General features: G+C 43.2%; 1 non-coding gene across 1 annotated transcript; it reads left to right on the forward strand.

Annotated features, from left to right (window-relative positions):
* The first annotated feature begins 2,708 nt into the window (after positions 1 to 2,708).
* LOC138361779 (5S ribosomal RNA) lies at positions 2,709 to 2,827 on the forward strand. The gene has a single exon (XR_011227179.1). It is a non-coding gene; the product is annotated as a 5S ribosomal RNA (ribosomal RNA).
* The last annotated feature ends 7,540 nt before the right edge of the window (positions 2,828 to 10,367 follow it).

A 10,367-nucleotide genomic window follows, 5' to 3' on the forward strand; every position in this document is an offset into this window, starting at 1 on the left:
TATTTCGGGTCTCATCTACGAAGAGACCCGTGGCGTCCTGAAGGTGTTCCTCGAGAACGTCATCCGTGATGCTGTAACCTACACGGAACACGCCAAGAGGAAGACCGTCACTGCTATGGACGTGGTGTACGCTCTGAAGCGCCAGGGTCGTACCCTCTACGGATTCGGCGGATAAGAGCTTGGCTAATCCATCGATTCCACCCACCACCACCTCAAAACGGGACCTAATTAGGTCCCTATACTTTTTTACTGAAGGGCTTAATAGACGATAACATAAATTGTTTTGATATCAGCTAGCACATTGGGTCTTATGAAATCTATTTTTTATCCTCGCATGCTTAAAGGGACTCTGATTGGGGAGGGAGGGGGGGGGGGGAAGGTTTGTTACGTTATATACTAGCAGAGCAGGATCATTGGTGGGGGGTGAGGGGGAGAGAGAGAGAGAGAGAGAGAGAGATCTTTCCCAACTCTTCCTTTTTACATGAGTGAGCTACCCGTTTTATTCATTTTATCCTTCTCAGAGCTGTTTTGATAGTATCCAAATGATGGTAAATGAAAAGGGAGGACACGAATATCTACCCAGAATTCAGGACTGGCAATCGATATGCATGTTTGAGTGCGAATCTTTTTCTCTCTCAACTTAGGTATACGTTTATGTCGTACCTAAAAGCGAGAACCACACTATTGGGACAAGTATGCAAGGCCCAATTTTCCTAACAAGCACAGTTAATTTTGTTATTTTCGAACATTTCTTTCCAAATTGGTTTATCCAATTAACAGTATTATATTAAGATCATGAATTGCTGGGTTAGGTTAGGTTAGGTTAGGTTAGGTTAGGTTAGGTTAGCTTAGGTTAGGTTAGGTTAGGTTAGGTTAGCTTAGCTTAGCTTGGGTTAGCTTAGGTTAGGTTAGGTTAGCTTAGCTTGGGTTAGCATAGGTTAGGTTAGGTTTGATTACATTTCTATGTTAGATTTAACTCAAATTCAAAACAATTGCAGTCATTCGGCTTGTTAGTCAACTTGCCTCTAATAGGGGCAATTTGTCTAACAAGACTATTTAGTTTTGTGTGCATATATATATATATATAATATATATATATATATATATATATATATATATTATATATATATATATATTATATATATATATATATATATATATATATATATATATATATATATATATATATAATTATATATATTATTATAGCTTCAAGACTCCGAACCAATATAGAAGCATCAAGAGGAAGTGCTTGTGTTATGGGCCAATAGGCCTTCTGCAGTTACTTCCATTCTTATGTTTTTATTCCCATTGGTTCGTGTTTTATCTTGTGTAAATGTCAATCACCTTACCCAAAACTTTGGTACCATATCACCTCACCCATGTGTATATATAAATATATATATATATATATATATATATATATATATATATATATATATATATATATATATATATATATATATATATAATATACAGAGTAAATCTACCCCAAAAGTAATGATTTATTTGTCTACAAAACTAAACTCTTTTTGGAATCATATGAGGCCCCTCCACTGAGGGGGGAGGCCTGGATGTTTATTGTCATGTGTATTCATGCTGCTTGCATGTCATCGTTTATTTTGCCTTTGTTGTTTTCTTGACAGCTTTCTTTGCCTTGGGTGGTTTGGGAGATTTTGAAGCTCTCTTTATTTTGGGCTTTTTGTTCCCAACAACAAGCTGCTGCTGCTGCTTCTTTTTCAAGGCTGTAGGTGGTTTGTTGCTTGTGGCGGCTTTCTTGGGAGTTACCACGGCCTTCTTTGCTGCTGTAGATGGTTTCTTGGTTGTGGTGGCTTTCTTGGGAGTTAGAACGGCCCTCTTCTCTGCTACGGCCAGCTTGAATGATCCACTAGCTCCACTTCCCTTGGTCTGAACAAGAATGCCGTCAGCCACTGCTTTCTTGAGAAATCTTCGGATGTAAATGGCGATCTTGGCAGCCTCGACTTTGTTGTTGGCAACAACGTACTTCTTGATTGCTTGTAGAGACGAGCCCTTACGGTCTTTGAGTGCTGCGACCGCGGCTAGAACCATTTGACTAGTTTTCGGGTGAGCAACCTGGACGCGAGGTTTCCTGGTGGTGGCCACCACAGCAGCAGCCGCAGCCTTCTTGGTAGGCTTTGCTTCTACCATGATGATGATGAGATAACCAAGGTGATGAGAGACGCTCAGACAGTCACGGGGGAATGATGCTGCCGCCGCTTGAGCCGAACCTATTTATGTGCCGGCACGGTACAGAAGCTGCAACCTGGCAACTCGTCCACCAATCACAACGGTTGGTTTTACGGCTCCGAAACCTGGATCCCATATCTTCTCTAAAATAGAAGCATTTGTTCATGTTCTTTGTAAAAGTATCATAAAGCAGGACAGATGAGACAAATATCATAAAAACTGAAGAGCAGATGAGCACACACATGTATGTATTACAAAAGAAAATCCACAAATTCATTAGAAATTGGCAGGGCAGGCTGAGGAAGTAGGTAGATGTAAAATGTCTGTAAATGGCGAAAGAACATAAACCCAAGACTGAATAAACGATGTTAAATATCCATGCCAAGGAGACAAAAATATGTTAGGATACAATTACCATTAAGACACCACAAGAAGGTCCGTATCCTGCCGTGATGACTAAAAAGAGTTGGTTATTAGCCACAATGTGTAGGCAGTCTCATGCCAACGGCCATACCACGTTGAGAACACCGCTTCTCGTCCGATCAGCGAAGTTAAGCAACGTTGGGTTTGGTTAGTACTTGGATGGGTGACCGCCTGGGAACACCAAATGCTGTTGGCAATAATGTTTTTTGTTTTGTTTTGTTTTGTTTCGTTTGTTTTTGTTTGAATGGCTGGCTCCACGGGAAATTCACGGAGTTGTGTGGAATAAGGCCTGGTAAAATGAATTAATATGTATGTCATGTTTAAAACAAACTCGCTTAATATAGTGTGTGAGGCTTTATACAAAAACAAACAACCAAAACAAAACATGTTGTTTTATATATATATATATATATATATATATATATATATATATATATATATTATATATATATAGCTTAATCCGGGTTTGAACTCGCAACTCCAAGAATACGCATCACTTATATACACTTTACCACTGGACCACAGCTGCAGGACACAAGCTTGATGCTGAGGTATCAATTTAATGACGTAAATGCCATTTCCACAAATAAATGATAATTTAAAAGTATTTGTATGTACAAATCTTTTCTGTTTAAAAGGCTACAATATCAGTTACATATATAATTTGTGTTAATGTTTCTATACCCACAGGAAGGCATGTTTTTGCTTATATGTAAGGGGTACGGAGAAGGAATCCACAGACCATCAGTCCCCTTCCCCCCCCCCCCCTCCCACCTACTACCACCACCACCACCACCACCACCACACTACCACTACTCACCACCACCACCACTACTCACCACCAATCACCACCACCACCAATCACCACCAATCACCACCAATCACCACCACCACACCTAACCGAAAACCCCCTAACACATCAACCCTCCCCCCAATCAACAGGCGAAATAATAACCCTCAAATGCCTGCCTGCCTGCCAGCCAGCCAATACTAACGGTCTTCTCAGAAAGAAAATCTCTTTGTATCTGTATTACTTGATGAAATGTATGATTCTAATAATGAAAATAAATTTTGATGTCGGTTGTATGAGCATAATGACCAATATGCACATGATATGAATGAATTAAATAGTGTAGTTTTAAGTAATTAGGTTGTAGACACATTAAGCGGATATGATATTTGACGCGTCCAGAACTGGTGATTTTTGGTTTAGTTTTAAATGCACCACCACCATTGCTTCCCCAGAGCCTAATTAAGGACCGGTAAAAGGAGTCAATATGTATGTCATCTATAAAACCAAAGAATGAATAAAAACACACACACACACACACCTACATAATAGTATTAGGAAGATTGTATGGCAAAAAAAAAAAGTACTCCCATTGGGTCGTTTGAACTCGCGACTTCCAAAACACCAGCCACACACCTTACCACCCAGCCACCATAGAGTTGGTATAATTGTGCAACTTTAGTTATAAAAGTAAAGTTCTTATTGTCTCAAATCTTATTGTCTGTTCTATGAAAAGGCATGATGTAAATTATGTATTTTTTGAATGATTGAATTGTAGGCACATTAAGCGGATTCGATATTTGATATATCCAGAAAAGGTGATTTCTGTTCAGTTTTAAAATGCATCACTGTTAACGCTAAAGGACTGGTAAAACGACTCGATGTTTGTCATTTTTAAAATAAACACTAAAACTAGGCCCTTAACATATATAATGTTTGAATATAAATTGAATGCATATAAATACAAAGTGGGAGTGGCTGGCTGGCTGGCTGGCTGGCTGGCTGGCTGGCTGGCTGGCTGGCTGGCTGGCTGGCTGGCTGGCTGCCTGCTGCCTGCCTGCCTGCCTGCCTGCCTGCCTGCCTGCCTGCCTGCCTGGCTGGCTGGCTGGCTGGCTGGCTGGCTGGCTGGCCGCCCGCCCGCCCGCCCGCCCGCCCGCCCGCCCGCCTGCCCGCCCGCCCGCCTGCCCGCCCGCCTGCTTGCCTTGCCTTGCCTTGCCTTGCCTTGCCTGTCCTGTCCTGTCCTGTTCTGTTATTGCCTTGCCTTGCCTTGCCTTGCCTTGCCTTGCCTTGCCCTGCCCTGCCCTGCCTTGGCTGCAGCTGGCTGGCTGGCCGTAAATCAACTCTTAACAACACCATACCACACCACACCATCACTCATCACCCATCACCCACCACCGGCCCCAGTCTCCCAGCCTCTCTTATATACCCGAGCAGGCCCTTTAAATTATTTGAATTGTTGCACTTCGGCCAATGGCAGGCACGATCGCTGCTGCTCAAACATATTCTGGTTCACAAGTATTAATATATATATATATATATATATATATATATATATATATATATATATATATATATATATATATATATATATATATATTCATGAAACACATTAAAACCTTGATCATTTATTCATTCATTACGTCTAGTGAAGAATTGCTTTTGTTCATTTGTATGATTAAAAATTAATAGAATATGAATTCCTCGCTTAAAGTAAAATATAAAATATATATTGGATTTATATGATTGGTTAATATTCCAAGTGATGCTGAATATCCCCTATAATTTTGTTTTGTTTGTTTGTTTGTTATGTACACATTCCAAATGAAATCAATATAAATGTTATTATTAATGTTTGAAAGTTGATTGTCTACTTGAATCTCTCTATTAAAGTGTGTGTGGCTCCGGATGGAGCCTGGTTATGGTATTTGTCGTGGTGGGTGGCAGAAGTGCTTACTTCTTCTCTGTCTTCTTTGGCAAAAGAACTGCCTGAATGTTTGGAAGAACACCTCCCTGTGCAATGGTTACGCCAGACAGAAGTTTGTTGAGTTCTTCGTCGTTGCGGATGGCCAACTGCAAGTGACGTGGGATGATACGGGTCTTCTTGTTGTCACGTGCGGCGTTACCGGCGAGCTCCAGAACTTCGGCAGCGAGGTATTCCATGACGGCTGCCAGGTAGACAGGAGCGCCAGCACCGACGCGTTCGGCGTAGTTGCCCTTACGCAGCAGACGGTGAATTCTGCCCACGGGGAACTGAAGTCCGGCCCTGCTGGAGCGAGACTTTGACTTGCCCTTCACTTTGCCTCCCTTGCCGCGTCCTGACATTGCTGCTGCTGTTGTGGGTTTGTGGTGTTTTATGCGGGCTCGCAGATCGAGCTTCGTGTTATATACCCCGCTCAGGATCAAGGGAGCCCGCCACTGACCAATCAGCGCGCTCCGCCACGCGACCCGCTCTGAGCTGAGTCGCGAGCGGGATATAAAAGGAAAGCTCGCCTCGCGCAAAAGTTCATTATTGTATCGCAACGCCAGCCAGCACGAGCATCATCATGCCACCCAAGGCATCTGGAAAGGCTGCCAAGAAGGCCGGAAAGGCCCAGAAGGCCATTGCCAAGGGCGATAAGAAAAAGAAGCGCAGGAGGAAGGAGAGCTACAGCATCTACATCTACAAAGTGCTGAAGCAGGTCCACCCCGACACTGGTATCTCTTCCAAAGCCATGTCGATCATGAACTCGTTCGTGAACGACATCTTCGAGCGCATCGCCGCCGAGGCTTCTCGCCTGGCCCACTACAACAAGCGTTCCACCATTACCAGTCGGGAGATCCAGACGGCTGTAAGGCTCCTGTTGCCCGGAGAACTGGCCAAGCACGCCGTCTCTGAGGGCACTAAGGCCGTCACCAAGTACACCTCCTCCAAGTAAACGGCTTACTTACTGCCCTGTGGTGGTGGCTTGGCCTCAAACCAACAAACTCGGCTCCATTGGAGCCACACTTTAATTTCTAAAGAGATTGTGAGTGTTAGACACCAATACTATTATAACAAAAACCTCTGTCACTGAAAGCAAATAGCTATAAAATGAGAATATTTATGAAACTGTCTGTGTGTGTTTCTCTCTCTCAGTGTCTGTCTGTCTGTCTGTCTGTCTGTCTGTCTGTCTGTCTGCCTGCCTGCCTGCCTGTCTGTCTGTCTGTCTGTCTGTCTGTCTGTCTGTCTGTCTCTGTCTGTCTGTCTTGTCTATCTTGTCTGTGTGTCTCTCTCTCTCTCTCTCTCTCTCTCTCTCTCTCTCTCTCTCTCTCTCTCTCTCTCTCTCTCTCTCTCTCTCTCTCAACACATATAAGCACTCGGTATCTTTTTTCTAGAGATTAGAGATTCATTGTTATGTTCCACATTAGGATTACTATGCAGGCCACCCTCTTAGGTTTGAAAATGTCAAGAAAACGGTTAATTTAAAATGTCATCTCCTAACTTAACAGATTAAGCCAGAGGACCGAAAACAGAATAAAACAGGACTGGACAGTATATGTCACTTATACAAGCTGCTTTTATTTCTAGTACAGTATGACAATTTTTATTTTGGGGGGGGGGGGGGGTGATCCTTGACAGTGCATAAGAGTGAAAAGCGACGGCGTTTTGTTTGTAAGAGAACAGGTTGTACTACAAATGACTTGATTTATTGATATCACATGTATGTATGACACCTAAATTATGCTAGGAATGTCTGAAATCTCCTTAGAAGGATATTTTGGCCCTGAGAAGGGCCGAGTTTGGTGTATACTAGGGTGGTCGATTTAGCTTATGCACGCTCTCCACGGATACGGCGAGCAAGCTGAATGTCCTTTGGCATGATGGTGACACGCTTGGCGTGGATGGCACAGAGGTTAGTGTCCTCGAAGAGACCGACCAGGTAAGCCTCGGATGCCTCCTGTAAAGCCATGACGGCAGACGACTGGAAGCGAAGATCGGTCTTGAAGTCCTGGGCAATCTCGCGCACCAGACGCTGGAAGGGAAGTTTCCTGATGAGCAACTCGGTGCTCTTCTGGTAACGACGGATCTCACGCAGGGCGACCGTTCCGGGCCTGTAACGGTGAGGCTTCTTCACACCCCCTGTGGCAGGAGCAGACTTGCGTGCTGCCTTGGTGGCCAGCTGCTTACGAGGAGCCTTGCCTCCCGTGGACTTGCGAGCAGTCTGCTTGGTGCGAGCCATGGTGAACAACTGTGGTTTGTGATGGCCGGCGCCGAAAAATTTTTGCTTATATACGCCGTCTCGAGGCGCTTGCTCGAGCGCCATTGGCTGCTCGACTCGCCTACGTCACCCCGTTGCCCCTCCCCTCCTTCCTCTGGCTGCAGCCAACAGGCGGCTCACCTCAATCACTATTATCGCTGATTTTGCTCTATTTTTTGGATTTGTGCAAAAGTCATTTCACAGGGACGTGAAACAGACGAGTAGGCAACTGCAGTTTTGAAAGCGTTGTGAGAAAGCCGTGTCTACTCGACCACAAGCGTAAAGTAAGGGCAGGCAGGAGTTGCAATGCTACTAGTACGTCCGCTTGATGGGATATAGTCGGGAAATCGTGCGGGCATTCGTCAATTCGATTCACACAACTTCAACACCATGACTGGACGCGGCAAGGGAGGCAAGGGACTCGGAAAGGGTGGCGCCAAGCGTCATCGTAAGGTGCTACGTGACAACATCCAGGGCATCACCAAGCCCGCTATTCGTCGCTTAGCTCGTCGTGGCGGCGTGAAGCGTATTTCGGGTCTCATCTACGAAGAGACCCGTGGCGTCCTGAAGGTGTTCCTCGAGAACGTCATCCGTGATGCTGTAACCTACACGGAACACGCCAAGAGGAAGACCGTCACTGCTATGGACGTGGTGTACGCTCTGAAGCGCCAGGGTCGTACCCTCTACGGATTCGGCGGATAAGAGCTTGGCTAATCCATCGATTCCACCCACCACCACCTCAAAACGGGACCTAATTAGGTCCCTATACTTTTTTACTGAAGGGCTTAATAGACGATAACATAAATTGTTTTGATATCAGCTAGCACATTGGGTCTTATGAAATCTATTTTTTATCCTCGCATGCTTAAAGGGACTCTGATTGGGGAGGGAGGGGGGGGGGGGGAAGGTTTGTTACGTTATATACTAGCAGAGCAGGATCATTGGTGGGGGGTGAGGGGGAGAGAGAGAGAGAGAGAGAGAGAGATCTTTCCCAACTCTTCCTTTTTACATGAGTGAGCTACCCGTTTTATTCATTTTATCCTTCTCAGAGCTGTTTTGATAGTATCCAAATGATGGTAAATGAAAAGGGAGGACACGAATATCTACCCAGAATTCAGGACTGGCAATCGATATGCATGTTTGAGTGCGAATCTTTTCTCTCTCAACTTAGGTATACGTTTATGTCGTACCTAAAAGCGAGAACCACACTATTGGGACAAGTATGCAAGGCCCAATTTTCCTAACAAGCACAGTTAATTTTGTTATTTTCGAACATTTCTTTCCAAATTGGTTTATCCAATTAACAGTATTATATTAAGATCATGAATTGCTGGGTTAGGTTAGGTTAGGTTAGGTTAGGTTAGGTTAGGTTAGCTTAGGTTAGGTTAGGTTAGGTTAGGTTAGCTTAGCTTAGCTTGGGTTAGCTTAGGTTAGGTTAGGTTAGCTTAGCTTGGGTTAGCATAGGTTAGGTTAGGTTTGATTACATTTCTATGTTAGATTTAACTCAAATTCAAAACAATTGCAGTCATTCGGCTTGTTAGTCAACTTGCCTCTAATAGGGGCAATTTGTCTAACAAGACTATTTAGTTTTGTGTGCATATATTATATATATATAATATATATATATATATATATATATATATATATATAATATATATATATATATATATATATATATATATATATATAATATATATATATATATATATATATATATATATATATATATATATATATTATAGCTTCAAGACTCCGAACCAATATAGAAGCATCAAGAGGAAGTGCTTGTGTTATGGGCCAATAGGCCTTCTGCAGTTACTTCCATTCTTATGTTTTTATTCCCATTGGTTCGTGTTTTATCTTGTGTAAATGTCAATCACCTTACCCAAAACTTTGGTACCATATCACCTCACCCATGTGTATATATAAATATATATATATATATATATATATATATATATATATATATATATATATATATATATATATATATATATATATATATAATATACAGAGTAAATCTACCCCAAAAGTAATGATTTATTTGTCTACAAAACTAAACTCTTTTTGGAATCATATGAGGCCCCTCCACTGAGGGGGGAGGCCTGGATGTTTATTGTCATGTGTATTCATGCTGCTTGCATGTCATCGTTTATTTTGCCTTTGTTGTTTTCTTGACAGCTTTCTTTGCCTTGGGTGGTTTGGGAGATTTTGAAGCTCTCTTTATTTTGGGCTTTTTGTTCCCAACAACAAGCTGCTGCTGCTGCTTCTTTTTCAAGGCTGTAGGTGGTTTGTTGCTTGTGGCGGCTTTCTTGGGAGTTACCACGGCCTTCTTTGCTGCTGTAGATGGTTTCTTGGTTGTGGTGGCTTTCTTGGGAGTTAGAACGGCCCTCTTCTCTGCTACGGCCAGCTTGAATGATCCACTAGCTCCACTTCCCTTGGTCTGAACAAGAATGCCGTCAGCCACTGCTTTCTTGAGAAATCTTCGGATGTAAATGGCGATCTTGGCAGCCTCGACTTTGTTGTTGGCAACAACGTACTTCTTGATTGCTTGTAGAGACGAGCCCTTACGGTCTTTGAGTGCTGCGACCGCGGCTAGAACCATTTGACTAGTTTTCGGGTGAGCAACCTGGACGCGAGGTTTCCTGGTGGTGGCCACCACAGCAGCAGCCGCAGCCTTCTTGGTAGGCTTTGCTTCTACCATGATGATGATGAGATAACCAAGGTGA

This window comes from Procambarus clarkii, unplaced genomic scaffold (assembly GCF_040958095.1).
Source record: "Procambarus clarkii isolate CNS0578487 unplaced genomic scaffold, FALCON_Pclarkii_2.0 HiC_scaffold_740, whole genome shotgun sequence".
Classification (NCBI taxonomy): Eukaryota; Metazoa; Arthropoda; class Malacostraca; order Decapoda; family Cambaridae; genus Procambarus; species Procambarus clarkii.